General features: G+C 44.8%; 1 protein-coding gene across 1 annotated transcript in view; it reads left to right on the top strand.

The window, feature by feature from the left end:
* The first annotated feature begins 5,233 nt into the window (after nt 1-5,233).
* The window catches only part of Map3k13 (mitogen-activated protein kinase kinase kinase 13), a 119,227-nt gene continuing 97,774 nt past the window's right edge, over nt 5,234-26,686 (top strand). Inside the window, exon 1 of the mRNA XM_050146263.1 lies at nt 5,234-5,322. The gene's annotated coding sequence lies outside the window, so the exon portion shown is untranslated. The remainder of the gene's footprint in view (nt 5,323-26,686) is intronic.

Below are 26,686 nucleotides of genomic sequence, written 5' to 3'. Positions count from 1 at the left end.
TCACAGTATTGTTAATATGACTGTTTCACTCGGTAACTAAGCCAGATGATATTTTAGAGAAATTATCATTTATTATTTGTCATAGTCTTTGATGGTATTTTCTAGGACCTCTTGTACACTGCTTGTGTGCTTACTGCTCTCTTGATTCTCACATGAAGGCTTAAACCGAGTCTTTACTAGACGAGAATACCACCCTGTAGCCAGCAGAGGAGGTTTCCAATGATTGGAGCCGGAAATTATTCTTACGTATGAGGATTTAATGCTGAAATAGTATTTCATTTTAATTGGTAGAAAATTAGGGATAAAACTGCTTTTCCATTTTCTTCGTATCCTGTTTATCATACAAAAAACATGGCTGTAGTTGTATTTGAGATAATTTAGAATTTGAAGCACAGTCCCCAACTCTTCTGGTGACAGAGACATTCATAGTGTGCAACTGGCACCCAGTCAGGCACAGGTATGTGCATGTCACATGGTCTTACACACAGATTTGCCATCGTCAGATCCTACCGACCAAACATTGGCTTCACTGTAAATACGCGACTAGACCTCGGCTGCGGCCCATAGGACAGAAGTGAGTGGTCAGATAAGCAGAGAAGTGGTGGTGGATGGAACCAGGTTAAGACTTCATGTTTAATTTTCTTCTTTGGAAGTGAAATAAATTTTGTAACTTGCCAAGTGAAGCCACAATTCATATTTATCTTTAAAATTCTAGGAATCTCACATTTTAAAACCAGGAGCATATTCCAACATGGCTGCTCTGTCTGATGAATGTGTCTCAGGGTCTCCAAGTAGAAACTGAGAGTGTTCTCCTGGGAACAGCATGAAGCAAGCACTCGTGAGTCATAGGCAGGACCGTGGATGCCGTCCGTTCCCAAAGGCCTTTGAGCCTGGGTGTCTCTAGACTGGCAGCTCTGCTTTCCTGGAAGTAGAGGAGGTCTTTGGTTGTCCTTTGCGCCAGTGCGCCCATCTTTGACACCGGGGTCCGGTGGTCTCTTGGGTGTCTTGTTCTCAGACAGTGCACTCCCTGGTCCTTGTTCCATGTTTTTGTGCTATCCCGATGCTTTCCCAAGCCCTTTGCCTACTTCCTTGCCTTCATTGCTGCCACTCTTGTCCCTGACCTTCTGTGTCCCTGACTCAGCGTCCACTTTCTGTCCTCTATTTTCTCCTTGTCTGCACCCTTATCTTACAGCAAATCACCAGATGCCTTTTGGTTATTCTCCCCAGAACATTTCGGGGTTACTGTACACTCTGGGTTTACAAACTCATGTTCCCAGTGCCATACACAGTGCCTGGTATAGTGAGTACCAACAAAGAGTTGTTGAATTCATGAGTTTAGTGTTTTTTTTTTTACATGCAGTTATTTGTGTGTGTGGGGGTGTCGCACGTGTGCCACAGTGTGTGCGTGGAGTTTGTCTGATCACTAGTGGGAGTTGGTCCTCTCCCTCTACCACAGGGATTGGTAGCGAAGAGAGTGCAGGCTATCAGCATGCACCTTGACTTGCTGAGCCATCTCACCAGCCTGCAATTAATCTCGCCCTGTCTCCTGGGATTGCCATCACTTGTCACTAATACGTTTCGTTTTTCTCTGCTATTGCAAGTGTCCTGATTGCTTTCTTTCACAATGTCTTGTACTAAGCAGACACTCTCGTGACCAGTATCTTAACGTAAGCCTTCATCTCCTCACAGCAGGATCACTCCCCAAACTTCTCACCTTGCCTCTTTGATGCTTTCTCCTTTCTCCAGGCCACTCTACACCACCCCCTCCCAAACTGCCCTGGTAATGTTTGAAATATCTGTTTAAAGTGGGGGAAATGGCTCAAGCTTGTAATCCTAGCACTCAGGATGCTAAGGCAGGAGCTTGCCCGAGTTCAAGGCCAACCTCAACTACGTGGTCACTCTGACTCAAAGCAGAGCAAACTACGCCAAGCAAAGCTTTTGTATTACTTGAATAAAGCTTATTTTTGGGTTGATTTTTTTAGATGTACAGAAAAGTTGCAAAGACAGTACAAAATCTCCAGCATAACTTTCGCCCAGTTTCTCATGGAAGCATCTCCTGGGGTCATAACTTAGTTGTCAAAATTAAGATATTAATATGATTATTATTATCTGAAATCTCGACTTCATTTGGTTTTTACAAAGTTTTTCAAGTACTGTCCTTTTCTCTTTCAGCATATACTCTGGCTGCCATGCTGCATTTAGCTCATCACATTGATAATACCAGCTTTGGTCAAAAATGCCAAAGCATAGGAGGACTGCGTGTGTCTTCCACCTTGGGCCGCAGCCCCCCTAGGGTGCGCCATAAATGTCCTTCCTGAGAGGTGCATGCAGGCATGCACACCCTGCTTAGGCCGTGCCCTTGTGCATGCACATGTGTACACACAATTGCATTGAGAGAGATTTCTCTACATAGGTGTTTGAAATCAGTGTAGCTTGCTTATTCTTCATGTGTAACCCATCACCTTGCTTTTCACTCCATACCATTAGCTATCCGCACAGTAACCGCGCTTACCAGTCCTTCGGGATCCGTGTTCTTCACTCCATCCCATTAGATATCTGTACAGTAACCGCGCTTACCAGTCCCTCGGGATCCGTGTCCTTCACTCCATCCCGTTAGATATCTGCACAGTAACCGTGCTTGCCAATCCCTTGGGATCCGTGTCCTTCACTCCATCCCGTTAGATATCTGCACAGTAACCGCGCTTACCAGTCCTTCGGGATCCGTGTTCTTCACTCCATCCCTTTAGATATCTGCACAGTAACCGCGCTTACCAGTCCCTCGGGATCCGTGTCCTTTGCTTTTGCATAGCCTTGCAGTGGGTGCCTGTGCACACAGCGAAGATGTGGTTTAGCTGTTGTATTGCATTACAGACCCTGATGAAAGAGCCTCTCTGCGCGTTCATCATTTGTCTGCTTGTTTTCCAGAGTTTACCACTGCTTCCCTTTAAATCCATCAGCGTTATGTCTTATACAACATTTGGAATTTTGCCAAATTAAAGTTAAAATGTAGATTAAGATGATGTTGTTCTCTTTTTTTCATTTCTTTTATGCTGAGTGAAGTTGAGTGTCTGTCTTAGTCATTGTTCTATTGCTGTGAAGAGGCACCATGATCCAGGCAACTCTGATAAAAGAAAGCATATAATTGGGGCTTACGTTTAGTTTCAGAGGTGCAGTCCACTATCATCATGGAGGGCAGCAAGGCGGCATGCAGGATGGCACACAGTGGTGGAGAATTAGCTGCGAGTTCTGCTTCCAGGCTCGCAGGGAGCAGGAAGAGAGAGGGACTCAGCTGGGCTCTTATAGACCACAAAGCCACCTCCAGGGACACACTTCTTCTAACAAGGCCACACCTCCTAATCCTTGCCAGTAGCGCCACTCTCTGGTGACCAAGCATTTACTGTGAGCCTGTGGGGGCCATCCTCATTCAAACCACTACAGTGTCTTCCGATATTCAAAAACAATCCCTGTTTCTTCTCTCAACTGTAGCTAGAGCAATGTTCACAGAGAGACAGTTTGTATATTTGACACCAGCACAGGAAAGGAAAAAATGAAAAGGAGAGTAAAGTTGGGTACTTGATGCTATACAGCTTATGTGACAGAGCATGGGCCTCTACTAAGTTGAGAATCAAAAACAGGCCGGGCACACGCCTTTAATCCCAGCACTCGGAGACAGAGGCAGGTGAATCCCTGTGAGTTCAAGGCCAGCCTATTCTACAAGAGCTAGTTCCAGGACAGCTAGGAATGTTACACAGGGAAACCCTGTCTCAAAAAAAAAAAAAAAAAAAAAAACCAAAAAAAAAAAAAATCAAAAACAGTAAGTGTTTAGCTCCAGACCAAGGGATTTGATTTCTTTTTCTTTATCGGCTCTCTTAGAATATTTTATTCGGCCTTGAGTATTATGCTTTAAAGGGACCATGCTGAACTTAAAGTATCTTTGTTATTTTCCCACCCTACGAAAATCACAAACTGTGGTTTAAGTGACTTCTCATTCGGGAGCCAGAGAGCTGGCTCAGTGGCTAAGCACATGCACTGCTCTTGCAGAAGTACCTGGTTTGCTAGCTCCCATGTCAGCTGGCTCACAGCCACCAGTTAGTCCAGTCCCAGGGCATTTGGTGCATCTGCCTTCCAGGGCACCTACATTCACAGGCACATATCCCTCATAGACACACGTGTATACATACAATTTAAAAAATAAATCAAGACTACAAACTATGGTTCAACATGGGCCTCATTGGGCTCAAACTTATAGCTTTTCGGGGCTTTGATCCTTCCTGGGGGGCTCTGGAGGAAAGTCTGTTTTTTGTTTTGTTTTTGTGTATTTGCTTACTTGCTTCTTCAAATTCCATTCACACCCCTTAGGTTGTGCCTCTTTCCACCTTTAAGCAAGCAGGAACTAGTGGAGTCTTCATAGTAACTCTCTGACCACAGCTGAGAAGGATTTTGTTTTAGATTGGCCCTATCTGAATAATGTCCTCATTTCAACGTCCCTTCAACTCCATCACATGTACAAGGTCCCTTGTGCAAAGTAACTATCACTGGTTCTGATGATGGGGACATTCTGCCCATTAGAGAGAGTCACCAGGATGTGAGGAAGTCAAGTTATACACAGAGAATCAGACAGAAAAACTGAAGATGATCCAGAATGTATTTCCTGGAAGACAATACTACGATATTCCCGGAGTCGTTAGTGTGTTTAGCCCACGGTAGGTGGCTGCCAGTGCGGAGGCTCCTGGCACGAACTGCAAAGGAGCGGGAGCCTCCAGCCAGAGAAGCAGCATCAAATTCTGAAAACAGATGGTTTGAGTGTCAAAAAGCCCTATTAAATTTACAAGGACTCCTGCATTACTTCACCAGGAAGAGTGGTGGGTAGAGTAGAAGGGGTCCGAGTAGAAGAGCAAGCTTCTGCTCTCTCTGCTGTGGTTTACAATGTATCGATTCCAACTAGGAGAAACTTCCATTCAATAAGAATCAAGATACCTGAAGCTCCTAGGACTGGACTCCTCCCACCCTGTAACACCTGGAAAAGAAATGCCATGAGAGCCAAGCCCTGCCACCAGAAATGAGCACATTTTCAGGCTTTCCCGGTCCTTCATTACATTTGTCTCTTTAAACACATTGAACTTGACCTTTGGGATGTTGCTGACAGGCAGGAGTTAAAGAACAAACCCTCCTACCTGCTTGTCAGGCGGTGGCTTCTAAGGCCGCTGCAAACGTGTATCTGTGAACTCGATCCAGAAACAGCCAGGCAGGGGACAAAGTTTAACTGGAGGGAGTAGTTGACCGCCAGTAGTTTCGCACTGTCTGTCCGAACCGCAGGGTGCCGTAAGTAGTGTTTTGTTTTTTAACTTTGATGGCATTTTAACATCGAAGATTTGCAAGAATAATTTACATAAGATTAAATCAAGTTCTGCATGTGTCTTCTATACTAGCCCGGCTTAGGACGATTCAGCGGTTCACAAATAGTTTTGTTCTTTAAAATGAAGAGAAGCCATAAAAATCCAAAGCAAGTAGTCTACTCCAATAGCTCCTGATTGTGTCTTGGGTTGAGTGGAGGCCTCTGCAGTGGGAAGCAGATGGTAGTGGAGGTGGAGTGGCCGCAGATCTGTGCTCCCTTCTCCCCGTGTTCCCTACAGCTGCGTAAGGCCGGGTGACTGAGGGCGAGCAAAGAAAGGAAATGAATGAGAAAGTAGTGCTTAAGATGGAACAAAATGTTGGGATTCTAGACTCAGGAGCAGCAGAATGAAGTGGGCGCCAGTGTCCCGAGAAACTTAATGGGACTGAGAGAGATACTTTAAGATTGTGACATGTGTTCTGATTTGTCAGGTGGAAATCCCAGACCTAGAGTATATAAAATAAGCCCCGTACACGAGATTGGTGGTGCCCTCCTGTCCTCGTCGTGGGATTAGGACCCCTAGAGCTGCACATTATGTAAACATGCTGGCTTTGCGCTTGCAGCTACGAGGATGTTAAGGCTGTGTTTGGTGTTGCAAGGGTTGGTATTTTCTGCTTTCCTTTGGATTTAAAAAACTGAGGCATGACAGCTGTATGATTTTGAATATTTTGACATAGTTAATGTGTGAGTTAAAGGCTAGCTCTTGGCCAGTAACGCTGCTAGCCCTTGGTGAATGCTGAGGGTGTTTATATAGAAGTTCACTGCGTTTCCTTGTCTTCAGACCTTAGGGACAGTTTATTTCCAAGCTCACTTCTTACTGCTGTGTGCTGAGTGGAACCGGACTGTGGTACTTGGGGGGAGGGGGGAACGAGAGCTCAGGACACATTGTTCCCAGCAGGCTCCAGGGCTGCAGTGAAGTGAAGACTCTGTCCATCCTTTCTTTAGACTGCTGGGTCTCAGTGATCCTAGGGGCCTGACCAGTTAACTTCCTTAAGGCAGGAAACTGTGTTGGGTAAAGTTATTTGGCTGGTTGTTGGTCATGAATTAGAATAGGGAGGGAGTGGATGTCTTTGGAAAGGATCCAGAGGGATATGTGACTCGGTCACCGGGGAAGCAGCTGTTTCCTGACTGCATTTGAAATATTCAGACTTTTAGTCACCTGGAAGCCAAACAGGTGTGACTTAACCAAAATCCTTTGGTACTTTTTAAAAGCCAAAGTCCTTTGAAAATTTTCAGGCACCTCTGCAAGCCACCTACCCATTCCTACAAGTCCCCTAGCACCCACACCCTTGCTGCACCCCACAAGGTGACTCGGTCTGACTCCGGGGCATGTTTGTACCCCACCCCTTGTCTTCAGTTCCCTCCAGCTACATACATATGTTTGCTGATTCTTGGAAGCTTCAAGCCTCTTCCTGCCTTAGGGCCTTCGCTGCCTGGGAAGCTCTTTTCCCAGGCTGTCTCTTCCTCTGCCATCAACACTTCCTCCTACCAGGCCTTCCAGACCGCAGGTACTGCCCCCACTCCCGTACCCCACACCACCCCTTTTCACTTTGCCTTGGTTTGCTATTTGTTTGCTTTTAATGTTCAGCGGGACATTATTTTATAAATATGGAAGTGTACATAGAGGTGTGTATGTCTACATATGTATATGTTTGGTCTTTCTCCCTAGGCTGTAGGTGTTAAGAGGCAAGAACTTTATCTTCCTCAGTGCTGTATCACCAGGCTAGAGTAGTGCCGCTTGTCAGATAACAGATGCCTGGGAAAGAGTTGTATGAACAGATTAATGTCACGGGGTGTCGGCAAAATTTATTCTAAAGATAGGGATTCTTTTTTTAATAACTGATGGAGTCACATGATGGAGTCACACTTAGAATAGACCAGATCATAGAAAGCTTCATGCTGAAAAGTCTCACTGCAGCCAGCCCTTATCCAGGGCACTTTGGTTCTCATTAGAGCCCTTGAACCCCTACTCCTGTTTCCCCATGTGTCCTTCTCTATGTTTTGGTTCTCTCTCTCTCTCTCTCTCTCTCTCTCTCTCTCTCTCTCTCTCTCTCTCTTTTCTCGACACAGGGTTTCTCTGTGGCTTTGGAGCCTGTCCTGGAACTAGCTCTGTAGACCACGTTGGCCTCAAACTCACAGAGATCCGCCCGCCTCTGCCTCCCGAGTGCTGGGATTAAAGGTGTGCGCCACTGCTGCCCAGCTTTTCCATGATTTCTTAATGGACATGCATAAAAGAATAGACTCTAATTTGCTTGCTCTTTTCCACACAATACTTGTATTCTAGTCTGAATTTTTAATATATGGTGAATATATCTTGCTAACAACACTTGAAGAACACCATCATTTTTAAGCAGTTGTGTATTGTCACATTGTATGTTTGAACTAAACACAAGCAGTCTCATGGACATGGGCATTGGTTGTTTCTAGTACCTTCCTGTTACAAACAGCGATGAAGTTCTTGTTTCTGTGTGTTGTTAAGAGATGCTGTAGATGGCTGATTGTCCTCCGGGAAGCCGACACCCATTTGCAGTCCCCTAGCAATGTATAAGATATTGGTTCTAGTATCCTTGCCCAGTGTATTATCAGACTTTTGGAGTTTGGCTAATCTCCTAGGTTTTTTTTAAAAAATAGCTTCAGAATAATTTTTGTTATCTTTAGAGTTTATAATAGAATTTTTGTGAAGTTTAAAAAAATTTAGTTGCTAATAAACAGATCATGAAATTTACCAACTTAATAAGTTTTATTTTTTAATTAAATAATTAATTTTGAGTTTTCGAGACAGGGTTTCTCTGTATAACTTTGGTGCATGCCCTGGAACTAGCTCTTGTAGACTAGGCTGGCCTCGAACTCACAGAGATCCACCTGTCTCTGCTTCCCGAGTGCTGGGATTAAAGGCGTGCGCCACCACTGCCTGGCTCATTTGTCTTCTTTCTATACAAGAAGAAGGTAGAAGAGTTGAAAAGAGAGAAAAACCAAAGACAAACTACCTTAACCTCTCTTCACCCATAACTCCTCTTCTTCAGGGAATGAGATCTTAGAAATTAAAGCAGTTTGTTAGTCAGAAGGACGGCAGATTCGGCTTAAGGGCATGGCATTAGTTTTAATAGCTCCAGGCAGATTTGTCAGTTTGGTTTTCTGTTTTCTGTTGAATTTAGTCTGGCATATATTGCGGTCTGATTACTCTGATCCTCTCTCATTCCTGCCCATCTATTTTCTCCCTTTCCTGTCTTTTGTTTTGTAACCCATTGAGTTTAACCAGGATTCTCGCCGAGCATGTGCAGTGTGGAGCTATCCACTGACGCCTACTAGGGTCACGTGTGGCTACCACGAGAGACAATGACTCCCCTTCCCCTAGCATCCATCACTTGTCAGTACTTTCCCAGGAGGAGGGACTGTGAGCCCCTCCCTAACCTATCACCGACTACTGAGAGACCCCTGTCTCTACACCACGCAGGCGCAGGCACCGCAGCTGCCACGAGTTCACGGTTGCGCTGGTCATACCCTGGCCAGAAGGCAGCACGTCGCAGCAGCCCTCCTTCCTACCATCCCCCCCACCTCCCGTCACATTCTTCCCTCCTCCCAGCTCCTGTGATGTTCCCAGGCCAGCCTGGAACTCCCTGTGTGGCTGAGGCTCACCTTGCCGCATTCTGTGTGCCTTGTCTTCCCCAATGCTGGGCTTACAGTCAGGAGCCACCATGCCCAGCTCTCTGGCTTGTATTTTTACAATTGTATTTTGAAAGTTTTGTACTTTCAAATAACTTGAAATATCCAAGCTAGAATCGCAGCACATGTTTGCAATCCTAGCACTCGGTTGTAGGTGGCTAGCCTGGGCTACATAACAAGACCCTGTTTCACAAAACAAAATTGGATCACTATAATAGAGAACCGCTGTTATATGGAAAACTGACAGTCAGATATGGAAATGTTTCCTGGGAGTATACAAGCCTCCCCTGCTACAAAAACAGTATATATGTATGCATACATATGCATGTGCTTGAATTGCTTGTGTGTGGGTGTGCATGTAAACACTCACACATCAGACTCCATCCAAGGCACTTCCTCATGTGTGGCCTCTGAAATGGGATAATAATGCCTCATCTGCCTTCCTCATGAAGCAGTCAGTGTGACTGGAACCAGGTAATCACTACTTCAGCCATATGTTTAAAGAGTACATCTTGAGTGCTGTGTTGTGAGAGTGGTTTCCATAGCAAAGTGGTGTGACCAGTTTTGTGAAATTAATTTCAAAACACTGGCAACACAGACTTAGCCGAAGCAGTTTACACAAGATATTCTACGGACATCAAAGACAATTATGGGACACCTGGAAAGCACAGGCCAACCCCTTCCCTACGTCTCAATGCATACAATACAGGGTAAACACACCTTTTGCAGCGGGTCAGAAAAAACACTTGGACAAACAGGCAGAGGCCCAGTGGCCACACAGAAGACACGTGGGAACTTGAAAACCAATTTGGGGCTGGCGTTAAGGGCAGATGCGAGGTAGAAGGGCACACAGCATGGGAGGTAGGGGCTGCCGGACGCTTCACAGGGTTTCTCCCAGCCCAACTCTTAGTAATGCTCCTCTCCCAAGCCGCCCTAGCTGTTTTGTTTTGGGGGTGGGTCTCTCTACATAGCTCTAGCTTTATTGGAACTCAGTTGTAGATTAGGCTAGCCTTGAGCTCAGAGATTCCCTTGCCTATGCTTCTCAAGTGCTGGGATTAAAGACGCGTGACTCCACACCCAGCTCCTAGCCTCTCTTATGATCACTAGGGAGGGTAGGAACAATTGAATCCCACTCCTGGCTGTCACCCCTTGTCCTTCCTGCTTTTGGAATTGAGTACCTGGTGGGGGAAGTGGAAGCCCAGTGGCTGTCAAATATCTAGGAAGTTTTTCTCTCCCGGCTCCATAAAACAAGGGACTCATAGCCTAGACAGCAAGCTCATCAAGGGAAGAGTGCAGCAGTCACTTGACTTGACGGTGTGTGACTCAGTGGTGACGGGTCTGCTTAATGTGTGCAAGGTCCCTAGGCACAGTCCCGCGGGGCCAAGACCAAACCCATCCAAACAAAGAAAGTGCTGTCTGAGGCTTGGAGAGAGCTCAGGGCCTGGACCAGGTATCTAGACCCAAGCACCCATTGTAACTAGTCAGCTGTCCCTGCACCTAGGACAGAGATGGGGTCACTGGGGCTTGCTGGTTTCTAGCCTCACCCAGGGTGAGCTCCAGATTTGGACGAGATCCTTCCTCAAAGGAATAGGTTGTAGAAGAGGACAGCCTATACTGTTGTCTGGCTTCAAGGCATGTGCACACACACACACACACACACACACACACACACACACACACACACACAGAAAGGCTACCCACACAATCTGTTCTCTGGAAAATAATTAGCTAATAAAATCTATAGTCATGGAAAGCAAGAGGCTTACAGGTCTTCTTCAAGAAACTGCAGGGAGAATTTGCCGGAACATTTTCTTCTGGAAAAGGCTCAAGAACCAAGATACCAAACAACGACTTAAGGAACACAGGGAAAGGGGTGGGGCCTCCGGGGAGACAGCTCAACAGATAAGAGCGGTCACAGCTCTTCTAGAGGACCCCTATTCGGTTTCCAGCTCACACCTAATGCCAGCTCCAGAGGGCCTGGTGCTCTCTGAGCATGCACACAGATGGCGTGCGTTCACATAGACACACAATCGTACACATTCACATAGACACACAGTTGTACACAAATAAATATAAACCTTCGAAAAGAAACTTGACAGATGCATTAGACAGTTAGTAGCAACTGGGGAATTGTCAGCATATAGGTGAGTATTAATAGGGCTGGTTTTCTGAGTAAAGAAAGCAATTCATCAGATGTTATGAACGTCTTCCAACACAGTGCAGAAGTTACCTTTGTTCTGTAGTCTAATTTTTTCAGCTTGATAATTCATCTTTGATTTCTAGCATTTCTTCTTAGTTTTCCTTATACTTTGCTGTCTGTTGTCAATTTCCCCATTTGTCCACTCTTCCCTTTCCTGCTTGTCTTTCACAGAAAGTATTATTAGATGGCACTTACAAATTGGTATATAAGTTAAAAGTCTTAACACTGGAAGCTCAGTTACCAGAGTGCTTGCCTTCCATACGTGAGTCCCAGAGCCCATATAAAAGTGTTGGGTGTATGGTGTCACACAGTTGCAGTCACAGGATTAGAGGGAGGCCATATAGACAGGAGGATCCCTGAGGCTCATTGGCCATCATAGCCTAATTGGTGAGCTGTGGGCCAATGAGAGACCTTATCATAAAGGAGGTAGATGACACCTACGTTGTCCTTACAGGTGCATGTTCGCCAGCATACATGTGTGCACCCATGGAAACATACACCACACATGTACAACTGTTCACCAGAAAGTTTTATTGGGTATTAATTTCTTAAAGAATATTTCTAACCTGTTTAATTTAGGATAACTTTTTTTTTTGTTTTTTTTTTTTTTTTTTTTTTTTTTTTTTTTTTTTTTTTTTTTTTGAGACAGGTTTCTCTGTAGCTTTGGTGCCTGTCCTGGAACTAGCTCTTGTAGACCAGGCTGGCCTTGAACTCACAAAGGTCCATCTGCCTTTCAAATAACTTTTAACAGGGCATGTTAAAAATAAAATATATGTATCAAAACCACAAAGAGTGCAGAAATGAAATGATGGTAATAAAAAGTGATTCTCAAAATGTGCTCTGTTGGTGCAAGCAGTGGCATTAGTTGAGATCTTATTCCAGATGAAGTCCCCAGTGCTTCCACATAAGACCTAACTGAACTGGGATATGTGGAAACAGGGCACAGTGATCTTGTAGTTTGATCCATGCTAATTCTACTGCAACCTTACAGCAGAGACTCGGCAGCTTACTCAGTAGAGGACCGGATAAACAATACTGCAGGCTCTGTGGCACATGTGGTCTCTGCAGCAGCTGCTCAGCCACCTGTATAGAGCAAGAGCAGCGACGGAACACACGTGACTGTTCAGGAAGAGGGAGGGAGAACAGTGACCCTGACGTGAAAATGAAGTATTAAAAATATGCACTGAAGCTGGAGAGCACCAGATGCTTTTGGAGAGGACCAGATTTGGTTCCCAGCACCCATATGGTAGTTCACAACTGTCTGCAACTCTAGTTTCAAGGGTTCTGGTGCCCTTCCCTGGTCTCTTTGGGCCCTGCACATAGGTAGTGTGCAGACATACATGCATACACATAAAACTTTAAAATAAAATATTGTAAAATGATAAATATACATTATATACACATATAAAAATACCATAATTAAGCCCATTGTTTTACATATTAATATTTTTTACTAGAAGGCAAGAATGCAGGCTGTCCTTGCCCTGCAGAGTACTATAGAGCCAGAAAAATGATCGGGTGGCCTGGACCTGCGCCACTGAGCACTGTTAAAATCACTGCTGCTGCGGGCATGATGGGGAAGGGCGTGGAATCCCACCGCTCAGGAGATGGATGCAGGGCGATCATGAACTTGCTCCAAGGCTAGCCTGGGTTACATTGTGAGCCCCTGTCTCAAAAGAAACAGCAATTTGATGAAGGTTATGATTGTGTTGTGACCCTTAATTTAAAAAATCTAAGCATCTTGTTGAGGGCTGGGGAAAAACACATTATTGTATTAGAAAGCTGCACCAGTGAATTCTAGAGATGAGAGAAATGTCAAAGAAATGGCTTTTGGTGATAGTTGCAAGGTCAACACTTATTGTACTCAGTGTGTGAGAGCAGGTCTTTTAGTATGTAAATTACATGTTTATCGAAGACTTTCCAAGTACAAAATAAAGTCTGGAATAAAGTCTACAGTTTACATTCATCAGTAGCTTGTTATACTTAATAGATTATCGGACAGCTCTCCAAATTCAGGAAGAGGGTGAAGGGCCCTAGGGAGAAGCAACAGCAGGTCACGTAGGGTGGTTTGCAGGAAGGAGGCTCAGGCCAGGCGGGATGAATGAGGACCAGCTTGACATGTATGCCCTGAGCACTGTGAGGAGCATCAGGGCTGAGGTGTGTGCTCTCCTCATGAGAACACGAAGCACTGGGTTTAGGAGCCAGCTTATCATGTACGATGTTCTGTTTGCCTAACTAATGCTGTCTTCAAATAAGGTCGCTCTGTTAGGGAACTTCCTTCCACTGCAGCCGAGGACCCTAAAGAATAGCTTAACAGGGTCAGGTCTGCTCTGGCTCCTGATTTTGGAGGCGGTGGCCCAGGCTTACTGCAGTGGCCCAGCAAGAGCCTGTAGCGGAGGAGCCTGCTCATCTCAGCCTCGGGCAGCTGAAGGGAGCAGGAGAGGATGGCGGTGGACTTCAGCATTGCCGTTGATGGCATCTCAGTTGTAAATGGCTGGAACAGTACTCCTTTTATAGGAATAATAGATACTCATAACAAACATCCTGCCTGATGACTCAGGTCCACCTGAGCTAGAAACCTCAAAGTAACAGAGACAGGGCAGGGTAGATTGAGCCAGAGGCTGTGTCTACATTTTCTCCACCATTCTTCCTCGTCGGCAGTGCCGGCAGCCACCATTACAACTGATTTCAGGTTCTAGTCCAGGTAGACCTGTGCCACTAGGCAGGATGTTTCTTATGTATTTCTGTAATTTGTATTAAAAGGAGCAAGGCACTTATGCTGTTAAATCTTTATTAAGCATACCTCAAGGGATTTAGATGCTTTCGACAGATGTGACCCAGGTTGTCTGTAGCTGGGATGCCGTGAAATTCTGTGTGTGCACCGGTTGTCTCTTCCTGCATGATATCATCACAAAATTGCTGACTTGAAAAATATTCATTTATTCTCTCACCTACGGGGCTTTGTTCTCTCCTTAGCTGTCCCTATAGCCTCAGGGAAGACGGTTGCCAGGGTCTAACTAGGGGACTTGTGGTAGGTAACACATTCCATTCCTGTGACTATGGGTCATGGTTATCAGGCTGAGAGCGTCTACGCCCCCCCTCCCCTGCCAGGTGAGGAAGTCTACCCTGAGTGCATAGAGGCCACCCACACTTCCCTGACATGTGGAATTCCCCAACATGGTCACATGCTTCCTCATAGCTACCATAAGAGACAGGTGCCGTGGTTTTATGACAGTCACTTAATTATGTGCACAGAGTCGCCTTCACCCAGCACCTCTACTAGCCCTGTTGAGAGGAGCAAGTCCTGTTTACACTGAAGGACGGAGGACCACAGTTGTTGAAGGAGGTGTGGACCCCAGCATGGCCTTAGGAGTATGTGTGCCACAGAGACCTAGAGGTCATGGAAATCTACCATGGGGTGACATTGGTACCTTATCCGACGTGGCTTCCTTACCCCAAACACTATTGCAGTGCACTTCATGTCCTCCATGGTGCTGCTGTCAGTGGATGGTGGGCAGTAGCGTGCTTTTTAATAACTGGAAATGGCCAATTAAACTAGAAGGGCAGAAGTAGCCGTTCCCTGTCCGTACTGTGACTAGAAATGGCCAGGTGTCCACGCAGCTTGGCTGACCTCTACAAGGCTTCCTGTGTATGAGGAGCCCCAGGCTCTGTCGCTAACAGTCTAGTGTGCATTTCTCCAAGGTCAGAGGTGCAAGGAGGGAAGCTCTGTTCTTTCTTAGTAGATGAGCTAGACCCCAGTTCACCCCAATGGGCATTTACTCACTCACTTAGTAAATCACCATGAGGTACTTCCGAGGTGCTTTCTGTCACCAGATTCTGCTTAGTAGAGTACATGGCATGTTCAAGAGTGCCACCATTTACTTCTGTCCCTGCTGCAGGTGTTGACAGGCAGATGCTATGTCTCGTATCCGCCAGAGAGTGTGGAGAGGCAGAGACGCTCTGTGTCACGCATGGCAGTAAGGTACCATCGGAGAGGCCTTTGTGTCGCACCAGCTGGGAATGTGGTCAGCCGTTCAGTAATCACTCCCCCCAGTCTCTTCTTTCAGGGACCCAGGGTCACCCCAGGCCGGGCGGCTATTTGAGGCCAGCCTGGGAAACACGAGATGCAATCTCAGAACAATAGCTGTATTCCTTTAAGTTCCTTAAAAGGTATTTTCACTTTGGCCTGCTGCTCTTGGCGCCCTGTGAACGCCTGTTTACTCAGGCTTCCGAAGGTAGGATAGCGCCATGTGAGCGCAATAAAACAGCATGAGCTCAGCCACTTTGCCAGCAGAAAGAGGGGTCTCGCTTTCTTTCCGTTTCTGTAATTACTGCTCAAATTAAACGTTTTTCTTATGAGCCTTGTGTCTTTTCATTTCTGACCTAACTGATAGGCGAGTCTTCTCTTCCATCTCACTCCTACATTCACTTACTATACTGATTATTTTTAATTAACAATTTCTTCATATAATATATTTTAATCATGTTTTCCTGTCCCCCAACTCTTCCCAGATCCTTCCCACCACCCTAACCTCTTAAATTTATTTCTTTATCTTAATGATTCTTGAACTAACAATTGTACTTTTTTTTTTACATTTTGTCAATTTTGTAAATTCTTCCAAATAAGCTTTCTCTTTCATGAATAGTTACCACCACCCCCTGTAACATACTAACCCACAGTCTTTTCAACCCTGCAGGAGTTTAGTTTCCTTGGCTTCTCTAAAAGATTCCCATGTGGCTCAATTGGGTTGTCAGTCCCTTCAGGCCTGGTGCTGATCCCGACAGTCCTGGCAGACAGAGAAAGCAGGCGCTTCCTTCCTCCTCCTTCCCTTCATCAGACATACAGTCCAGGTCAAGGTACAGCCATTGTAGTGGGAAAGCCACAGCCGCAGGTGCTTGAGGACAGAGCTACAGACTGGACAGGAGCCAGAGAGGGACGCGTGCATGTGCTGAAGTGTGTTTTTGACCTCATTTTCCTAATAGCTTTGAATTGAGTTTTCCTGAGTGCAAAAGAGCCTCTGCTCTTCCCTCAGTGCAAAAGAGCCTCATGTTTCTGCATGGATGGTAGACCAGAGATTGTACATGTGTCTCCTAACCAAGCCATTTCAGGCTGTTCTGTGTAGCTTACTCTAGTGTTTGCAGATTGCCTTATCAACCATCTCTCAGAATTCTAGAATAATTTAGCTTTGCTAATAATAATAATCATTGCTTCTCTGACAATGATTCTCAGATAATATTAGCACATTGCACTTTCCCTTTTAAATTTGAAAGATTATTTTTTATTTATTTATTTTTGGTTTTTTGAGACAGGGTTTCTCTGTAGCTTTAGAGCCTGTCCTGGAACTAGCTCTTGTAGACCAGGCTGGTCTCGAACTCACAGAGATCCACCTGCCTCTGCTTCCCAAGTGCTGGGATTAAAGACGTGCGCCACCACCGCCCAGCTAATTTGAAAGATTTGAAGAATATTTATCAGGTTTGTAGTTGGTAGCAGCAATGGAGTCTCTCCCTGGGTTTAGAACGCAATGACGCATGTAGAAGCATGTAGTGGAGTGGTCCCAGAAATGCAAACTTGGCATGATCTGTGACTGTTTGTGTCCCAACTAAGCAGTAAGCACCAACAGATGCCCCTGGGGAAAATCAGGAATCACAGCTTTTCTTGTGATGCAGGACTGTGCGTGTGTGCGTGTGTGCATGTGTGGTTGTGGGATGTACACATGCTAGTGTGTGCACATGGAGGCCAGAGGGTGGCTTTGGGTGGCATCGTTACTCCTTTGAGACAGGGCCTCTCGCTGAGGCTGAACTAAGCTAGTGACCGGCAAGTCCTTCCACCATCCTCGTGTTTCCACCCACCGTGGTACTAAGGTTAAAAGCGTCCACACACCCACACCTGGCTCTGTTATGTTGCTCCTGGAGTCTGAACTCGATCTTTGAGCAGAAGAGGATACACAGTTCACAGATACACACTTAGTACAAAGCCCCAAGTAATTTAATAGGCTGAAAATATGCTAAAGGGGTGGAGTCCTTTTCAGGCCAGTGCTTCCGTCCTGAGTGGTTTCCAGTGGGGCCGTGCTCTGCTGATTTTCATTTCAGTTCTGATACTATCTCACAGTTCTTAGCATAGTTGTTTCTGGATTGCAGTGTTCCCCATGAAGTTAAGAAGGCTTTGGCTGAAGTCCATTCAGGACAGAAGCAAGCCAAGCCACAGTGGACCTGGGACACACCTGCTGTGAAATGGGCCTGGATGGGGAGGAGTCCAGTTGAAGGCTAGTGTTCATTTTGCTGTCATAGAGACCAGGAACACACAGGGACCATGACAAAAGTGTACAAGCAACGGTTCCCACTTCTACCTTTTAGGACGGCCTTGGAGTGAGAAAAATACGCACACTGACAGCCAACTAAAGCAGAGGTGGCCTGGGGTGGCTGCCCCTACTCCTCAGTTCAGTGTTTGAAGGTGAAGTGTTCTTTCACCTTTAAATTCTATCCTCTCCCAAATTCTGTATGTAAAGACATTAAGAAAACCTGCTGGTACCCCATCCTCATTCTCTTCCTCACGTCTCCCAAAATGGCTCCTTTCTTCACATGCTCTGTGGCGGCCTGTGCTGGGCAGTGAAAACAGGTTGACACTTTCTCTCCGGCAAGGGCACGGCAGACTGAGACAGTGATGGCGAGGGGTGGTTCTCCAGCACAGGAGAGCTGGGATGGAGGCTTTGCGGGGACATTTTGAAAGAGCAAAGCACCAAGAACTTTCAGATCAAGGAAAATGAATACATTCTTACGAAAATGAAAAATGAAGCCCTTGGGTCTGGCGTGCCTCCCCAGGGTCTGTATCTCCGAAGCACCTGGGCTCCCAGGAGGCGAGCTGCTGGCCGCTTCCATCACTGCTGGCCTGCTGGACCTCTGCGGGCCAGTGCGTGGGGTGAGCCTTCATTTTACTGTTGTTTGCACACCTTTGTTTTGTCAGCATTATTACATTATATTAATATTTTAATAATTTTGTGAGTCTGTAGATTTTTAAGACAAAATATAATTGAGAATTTTCTCAAGTCTCAACTTAAGGGTTCCTTCCAGATCTTTGATTCCCTGAGACATTAATTCCTAAAGTGTCTAGAATAACCAGTGCTTAATTCCATAATCTAGGAAACAATCACTCAACACTTCATAGCAATAGATACAGTTCGGACACAGTTAGTTACAGTAACAGAGTCTCGAAGTAGAAAGACTGTCACATGACTCTTGGGTGTCATGTGACTCTTAGGTGGGTGTTCTGGGCAGATGGCTCTGCTTGCTTGCCTAGGGTGTTTCCCAGCCCAGGGTTACACTGTTGCGTTGCTCTCTGTTGTCTAGGATATTATGAACATCTACATGGCAGAAGCTGGGTCAGTGTGGAGGTGGGGGAGGCTCAAGGAGCCATGTCGGGCATCACTCTTCCCCCACTTCTCACTGGTAGATCTTACTCTGGTGGTCACCTGCAGTGTGTAAAGAAGACTTTAGAACAGTATCCAGGTACCACATAAAATTTCAGATGTGGTGGGGTGCCAAAGAATCTCTAATGGAAGAAAGAGCAGACACTGGGGACTGTGTTTCCATTGATTGCCAGCAAGATTAGCAGCTTTCCTTTCCTTTTACAATATTCCTATTCCAGTAGCATAGCCTGAACCAGGAGCTAGAACTCGTGCCTACAGAACGCTACCAACACATGGTAAGAGATCTTGGACATGGATGTTGCCATAGAAACCTGCTTGTATAGTTTTCAGGGCATCTGTACACTGTACCAAGTCTTCTTCTCTGCACCTGCTCTCTCCATCTCTCCCTTGCATTACCTGCAATGCTTTAGCCTGTAGCCTGTTGCGATTAGACTGGGACCTATGAGGTCATTTGGGCAAAAGTAGTTATGAACCAGCAGCCGCAGCAGTTCCTGTCCATTACTAGTAAAGACAGGACTACCCTATTTTGTCAGGGAGACCGTATGCAATAGAAAACCAAGAGCTTTCCCACTGACTGTGTTACTTGGTTGTAAGTGTATTGTCTGAACATAGCATGCAATTATATTAAGGTGTAAATATTAAAATTAATTTTGAGAGTTTTTGCATGCTGTCTTCTTCAGTCTCTTGTCAACAGTAAGGAGTGGACAATGGAACTGACTGTGACTCTACACAGTTACAGTCTATTTGTGGAGAGTTGTATAAAGCTTATTTTAAAACAGTCCATGCTTCCTGATTCAACATTTGTTATCTTATAATATTTAAGACTTATAATTCCTTTCTTGGAGTATTTGTATACTGTGATCTCACCTGAAGGGCTTTTTTTTTTTTTTTGAGACAGAGTCTCATGGAATCTGAGCTAGCTTCAGACTCACTATGTAGCCAAGGATTCCATTGGACTTCTGAGAGCCTGAGCTAGCCTCAGACTCACTAGTTAGCCAAGGATTCCACTGGACTTCTGAGAGCCTGAGCTAGCCTCAGACTCACTATGTAGTCAAGAATTCCACTGGACTTCTGAGTGCCCTGTCTCTGCCTCCCAACAACTGGGAATCCAGGAGTGCAGCGCCACGCCTCATGCATGTGACCTTACATTGAAATGGGAAGTACTAACATGTGCCTTAGCAATGTTACACCTGGCATGGGCTATGCTGGCAGAATTGTCCACACTCTTTCTTGTCTGTTTTCTTCACCTCCTTCCTCTGTACAGACCAGTTCCACTCTACCCTCTTATTGTAACTGGCTAGAACCACCCTGCGTAAAGTGATCTTTCTCTTAGAAAGAAAAAGAAGACTTAATCCAGGCCCTTGCTAAGAGGATGGTGGTGCAAACTGGGAGTGGTAGAGCAAACTACATCACAAGGATAGGGTGTGTTTGTGTAAGGACAAGCCTTTATTCCCTTTACAAACACACACATGCCAAAGACAAGCAAATCACAAACACAGACTGTTGTCTAGGCTGGGAGGAGCAGATTTCAGCCTTCCTCCAGTCTCCTCCCTTCTCAGAGCTTCTGCAGTTTCTTTCCTCGAAGTTCTTGTCATACAGGTCCTTCACTTCTTTGGTTAGTGTTACCCCCAAGATATTTTATGTTATTTGTGACTGTTGTAAACAGTGATGTTCCTCTGATTTCTTTCTCGGCCCATTTATTTGTATATAGGAGGGCTACTGATTTTTTCTTGTATTCTGCCATATTACTGAAACTATCAGCTGTAAGAGTTCCCTTGTAGAATTTTTGGGGTTGCTTATGTAAACAATCATATCATCTACAAATAGCAAAAGTTTGATTTCTTCCTTTCCAATTTGTATCCCTTTGATCTCCTTTTATTGTCTTATTGTCAAGTACTATGTTGAAAAGGTATGGAGAGAGTAGACAGCTTTGTCTTGTTCCTGATTTTAGTGGAATCACTTTGAGTTTTTCCCCAATTAATTTGATGTTGATTGTCAGGCTGCTGTATATTGCTTTTATTATGTTTAGATACATTCATTGTATCCCTGATCTCTCCATGACCTTTATAAAGGGATGCTGGATTTTGTGAAATGCTTTTTTAACATCTAATGAGATAAGTTTATGTTTTTTTTCTTTCAGTTTATTTATATGATGGATTACATTGATAGATTTTCATATGTTGAACCAATCCTGCATCTCTGGGATGAAGTCAACTTGATCATAGTAGATGATTTTTTTTATGTGTTCTTGGATTTGGTTATTGAATATTTTTGATGCTCGAAACTGGGCTTTTCATTGTTGGTGTTCCACTTTGTAAAACACCTTTAAGGACTGGCGTGTAGCTTGCTCAGTGGTACAGGGATACCTAGCATGAACAAGGCGCAGGGTAGGGCTTGGATCCCAGCATCACAGAATAAAGAAGTTCATCATTAATTGTTACTCTGCAGATGATGGGATACAGATGGGGAGAGGGGAGAGGGCAATGAGTAGGATTCTAAATGTCTAGTTTTCCCTGTACTGCAGGATTTCGACACAGCTAGAGGATGAACTCATCTCCTCATGGCCTTACTTTGCTTACGCATACAATGAAGCTAGCATCAACCTATCTGCTATGTAACTTGTGAGCTGTAAAGTACATTATTTACAAAGAATGCCTAGGACCATATTCCTTCCCCATTATTTTTTTCCTAGAATTTAGAAACCTGAAACCCTAAAATATCACAGTGCAATGAAGATTGTTTGACACAAAAGGCATGGCATGTAAAATGAACACAAAGAATAACAAGAAGCTTGGGGATGTGGGTCAGTGGCAGAGGGCTTGACTAGAACGTTCCATCCCCAGCCCTGCAAAGTGAATGAATGAATGAGTGAGTGAGTGAATAAATGAATGAATGAAATAGACATGTGTTAACTGTATATATTATTGAGTAGTGATTTGTAAAGCTTTTTATACCATGACTCAGAGTAAGGAATATGACTTCTGTGGCACCCGAGTGCACACACACAGGACAAACAATCTCTTCGGATAGCACACCCAGCGTATCCGATGAGATGTGCTGCTCCCTGAGCACCGAGCCGTCGAAGCTCATCTCATTTTAAAGGTGAGCCTTTAGCCACTCAGGTGACTGCATAGCCTGGACTGGATTGTAATTGCAGTTTTTGAAAACAGTTTTTTTGGAAACAGCCTCACATAGCCTCGGTTGTTCAACTCTAGCCAGAGGTGACCATGAACTTCCCATCCTCCCGCTTCCCCCTCCCAGCGGGCGAGTGTCTACACCATGCTGGGGCTCAAACCCAGGACTTGCACTTGCCAACTGAACTGCAGCCTCAGCCTGAAAAGTTTCAAAACTCCCGCTGCGTATCACACAAATCAATATGTATTTTCTGATGTTTTTAACCTATCAAATATTTCTTTTCCTTAAAGTGGAAAAAAACGTATTATACACAAATTCAAACATTTGAGGTGTGACTATCACACATTTGTTTTGCTATCTGTTTTCACATCGAGCATTGTTTTTAGTGTTTACTTTTAAAATGTTTAAAAGTGGCGCTGGAGCGATGATGTCTCAGAGGTTGAGAGTCTCTCTTGTGAACGACCTGAATCCAGTTCCTGGCATCCACATCAAGAGGTGACAACCAGCTTCATATAATCCTAGTCCAGGGGATCGGATGTCTCTGGCTTCTCAGGCACTGCACTCACGTGTTCCTATCAACACAGACACATACATAGGAGGAAAAGTAAAATAGAAATTAAAGTATTTACAAGTATTATGCAGTAATTTTGAAATCTTTGTTGGCTATATATGTAAATTTTGAGCCATTTGCTTACTGGCCTTATTAAGGTAAACTTGGCATACAAGAAATTACACATCTTTCTTACAATTAGAGAATTTTTAACATTCACCCGGGAAATCATCAGACAATCAGGTGGTGAGCGAAGCCTTACCCCGGGAGTTCCCTCCGAGCTCTCTAGTCCCTTTCTGCCATGCTCTCCTTAGCTGAAAGCCACTTCATCGCATCGGTCGCCTCTCCCTAGAAGTTTACACCAAAGGAGTCATAAAGGAAGCCAGGCATGCCAGCGGTGCCATAATCCCTTCTCTTGGAAACAGAGGCACGTAGGGCAATTCAGCCTCTGCCTACCCTTAACCTATCATATCTATATCACTACATGGTAACATTGAGGACAGCTTGGCTGTGTGAGACCCTGTCTTGAAATGGAGCGATCATAAAGAGCACACTGTCTTGTACGGCTTCTTGTACTCCTCCTAGGCACACTGCAGCCTGGCTAAACTGCAGCATATGTGAACAGAACAGTCGTCATGACTGCTGAGCGCGCTGACACTATTGGTTCACTTACTGGGCATTCCATCTGTGTTAAAGTCTTGTGTGTATGTTTTCTAAATCTTTGTTTTAGTTTTTCCTGTTTTCATACAATATTGAAAATAAAGCATGTCACATTCACGTTTTTTTCTGACTATAAAGGTGGCCCCTACAGGGATAATGCTGGAAAGCCTGGAGCTCAATCAGCTGATTCTGAAAACTCCAGCCCAAGTAGACGCTTGACCTGAATCTGTAATGTGCTCAATTTAATAGGCAAGGTGGTCAGCTTAATAGCAATGATTTCAAGGAACTCCCCAGTCCACGCAAAGAGTATACTCCAAGAGTAAATCAAATTTCCGAATGATATTCTGTGCTCAGGTATTTATGTGTGTAAATGACTAGGAGGAGAATGGTCCCGTCACACAGCAGGTGTATGTTAACACTTTAGGACATTCTGGGGGCTGGGGAGACGGCTGAGTCAGTGAAGGGCCTGCCATTCAATCATGAGGGCCGGGAGATGGCTGAACCACTCGAGTGCTTGCCGTTCAGGCATGGGGATGTTCAGTTTGGAGCTTCAGTAGCCAGGTGTCTGTGTCTGTGTGTGTCTCCAGGCATTGTGGCATAACCCTAGCAGTGTGTGTGTGTGTCTGTGTGTGTATGTGTGTTTATGTGTGTGTGTATCTTCAAGCATGGTGGCATGTCTCTATAACCCTAGCAGTGTGTGTGTGTGTGTGTGTGTGTGTGTGTGTGTGTGTGTATCTCCAGGCATGGCGGCATGTCTCTATCCCGTATCATTGTATGTGTGTGTCTATGTCTGTGAATCTGCGTGTGTGTGTGTGTGTGTGTGTGTGTGTGTGTATCTCCAGGCATGGTATTTTATACCCTAGCATTGTATGTGTGTGTCTGTGTCTGTGAGTCTGCATGTGTGTGTGTGTGTATCTCCAGGCATGGTATTTTATACCCTAGCATTGTATGTGTGTGTCTGTGTCTGTGAGTCTGCGTGTGTGTGTGTGTGTGTGTGTGTGTGTGTGTGTGTGTGTATCTCCAGGCATGGCGGCATGTCTCTATACTCTAGCACTATAGAGTCAGCGGAGAGGGAGTAGGTGGGCAGCAGAGAGAAGCAGCTCCCAAGGGCTTTCTGGCATCAGTTTAGTAGAATCTAAGTTCTAGGGTCAGTGTAAGACCTTGTCTCAAGTAATAGGGTGACGAGTAACTGAGAAAGACAACTGACGGCTTCTACAAGTACATATTCACATGTATACAAACACGCATATGGAAATGCTGGCTGTTTTCATAGCTGTGACTGAGGATATAGGAAAGATGGTCTCTCGAAAGTACCCACCGGACTGTCGCCTTGCGGTGCTGTACATTTGTCTTCGGCTTGTTCATCCACATCGTGTATGAGGCCCTTCTCCTTACATCTGTGAGATCACTGTGGACTAGGACCTTTGTAGTACCAAGCACTGAAAACGCCTTTAAATGAAGCTAAGTGTAATACACATATCTCTCCCTCTCATCTATCTATCTATCTATCTATCTATCTATCTATCTATCTATCTATCTATCTAGATGGATGAGAGAGAGAGAGAATGAAAGAATTAAAAAAGATTATCATTTCCCTTAGCAGGATTGTGGTGGCACATGCCTTTAATCCCAACACTAGGGAGGCAGAAGCAGAGGCAGAGGCAGGTGGATCTCTGTGGGTTTGAGGCCAGCCTGAGCTACAAAGCAAATTCCAGGACAGCCATGGCTATTACGTAGAGAAACCCTGTCTTGAAAAATCAAGAAAAAAGAGAGAGATATTATCATTTTCCCATATAATAACAACTTTGTTTCTTCAAAACAAATAAACATAGTGTATGATTCTTTTAAAGCTAGTGTTTTGGGTGCCTCTTTTCCTTTGTGTGAAGCTGGCTAGAGCGTGTGATCTGACCGAGTAATCCTGGGTGGACTGCCTCATGAGATACATTCTAGCACATTGAGTCTCCCATCTGCTTCATATACTTCACTTCCCTCACCTTAAAACAAGATTCAAATTCTTACCTTAAATCATCGTAGGAACCGAATGGAATATTTACTGGGGCTTTTCTAGTCTGCTTTCTGTTGCTTAGATAATGCTTTCTTACCAAAAACAACCTGGGGAGGAAAGGGTTTATTTCAGCCAATATTTTAAAGCAGAATCCATCATTGAGGGAATTGAGGGCAGGAACTCAGGGCAAGGTCCATGGAGGAATGGTGTTTACTGCCTCATTCTGTGGCTTGCTCTCAGCCCCATGCTCAGCTAACTTTCCTATACAGCCCAGCCCCACCTGCTTAGGGATGGTATCGCCTATAGTGGACTGTGGCCTGCCACGTCAATCATCTGTCAAAACAGTCTTTGGCAGACATGCCATAGGCCAATCTAATCTGGAGGATCCCTCAGTTGAGATCCCCAGAGTTGACAAGGCTGTGACAAGCTGACAGCTGACGCTCGCTAGGAGCAGTTTAGCACAATGCTTGAAATCTTGGTGAAACTCCGTCATCTGTTGTCATTGCACTCCATAATAGTCCTAGCCACCAGAGGAAGAGCTAGGGACACAGATAAATCACTGGTAAGTGAGAAAAACATCTTTTGCACACAACACAAAATTCTTTGGGGAGAGTCTCTACTCTTGAATAATTTCTTGAGCGATTCTAATATTTTTCTTCCGGTATATTTGGACTAGTCATAGAAGAATCGATTAAAATGGACATTCAGACAAAGTATTGAAAACCAGCTTTAAAGTCGATGTCAGGAAGGGGATCATAGAAAAGACAGGATTTTACAGTCTGTTTGAATAGACAGAGACTCACAGGTATAATCTGTTGGTCTCACAAGAAGAGCCAAGGATGAGAAATGTATGCAGTATGGAGTTATAGAGGCGAATTTTAGCAGTGTGTGTCCATGTACAGCTAACGTCACAACATCAAGGCAATACTTGGTGGCACTTGCAGACGTTGGTAGTGGGAGACTGAGGCACCTGGCTCAGAGAGTTTGAGGTCATCTTCGGCAGCATAGAAGACTGTGTTTGAAAGAAAGAGAAAAAGGAAAAGGAAATTAAGCAATGATAGATCCCTCTCTTAAGTGGAGAATACTGAGCATTGAAGATGTTAAAGACAAAAATAAAATGTAAAAAAATGAAAAATGTCGAAGTTGGAAGACAGGTCTTGAAGGTTAATCGATACAAGTCTAGAGGTTACTAGTGTTAGAGACTGGCACAGGGGTCGGGTTGTAGTTGGCCTTGTGGAGTGTGGGGGGGATGCTTACGATGTCAGTAACTTCACGCCGAGGTCTCCCTTGGCTACAGCCGATGGAAACCCGTATCAAATTGGTTTAAGCTTTAAAAAGAAAATGAAGCGGGGAGGGAGAGACTGATTGGCTTGTAGGGTGAGCGGGTACAGCTTCAGACGTGTATGTTAGGATACTAGTTATAAAGAAAGCAGAGAGTTGTACTGTAGTCTTGTCCATTAAAGAAATGCGCACAGCTCTCTGCTCATGCTTTCCTTATAATTAGTATCCTAATTTTTTTTTTTTAAAAAAAAATTGGTTTACTTCTCAATAGTTTCAGCGAACATCCTAGGACTGAGTCTGATCATTTCCATTGGCTGACTTTGCCATGTGTCTGTCCTTTTTCACTAACCATGACCCAGGGCATGAAGTGGCCTGA

The sequence above is a fragment of the Alexandromys fortis genome, unplaced genomic scaffold (assembly GCF_014885135.2).
Source record: "Alexandromys fortis isolate MF-2015 unplaced genomic scaffold, M_Fortis_MF-2015_v1.1 scaffold_56, whole genome shotgun sequence".
In the NCBI taxonomy this organism is placed as follows: domain Eukaryota; kingdom Metazoa; phylum Chordata; class Mammalia; order Rodentia; family Cricetidae; genus Alexandromys; species Alexandromys fortis.
This window is presented reverse-complemented; position numbering and strand designations above follow the sequence as displayed.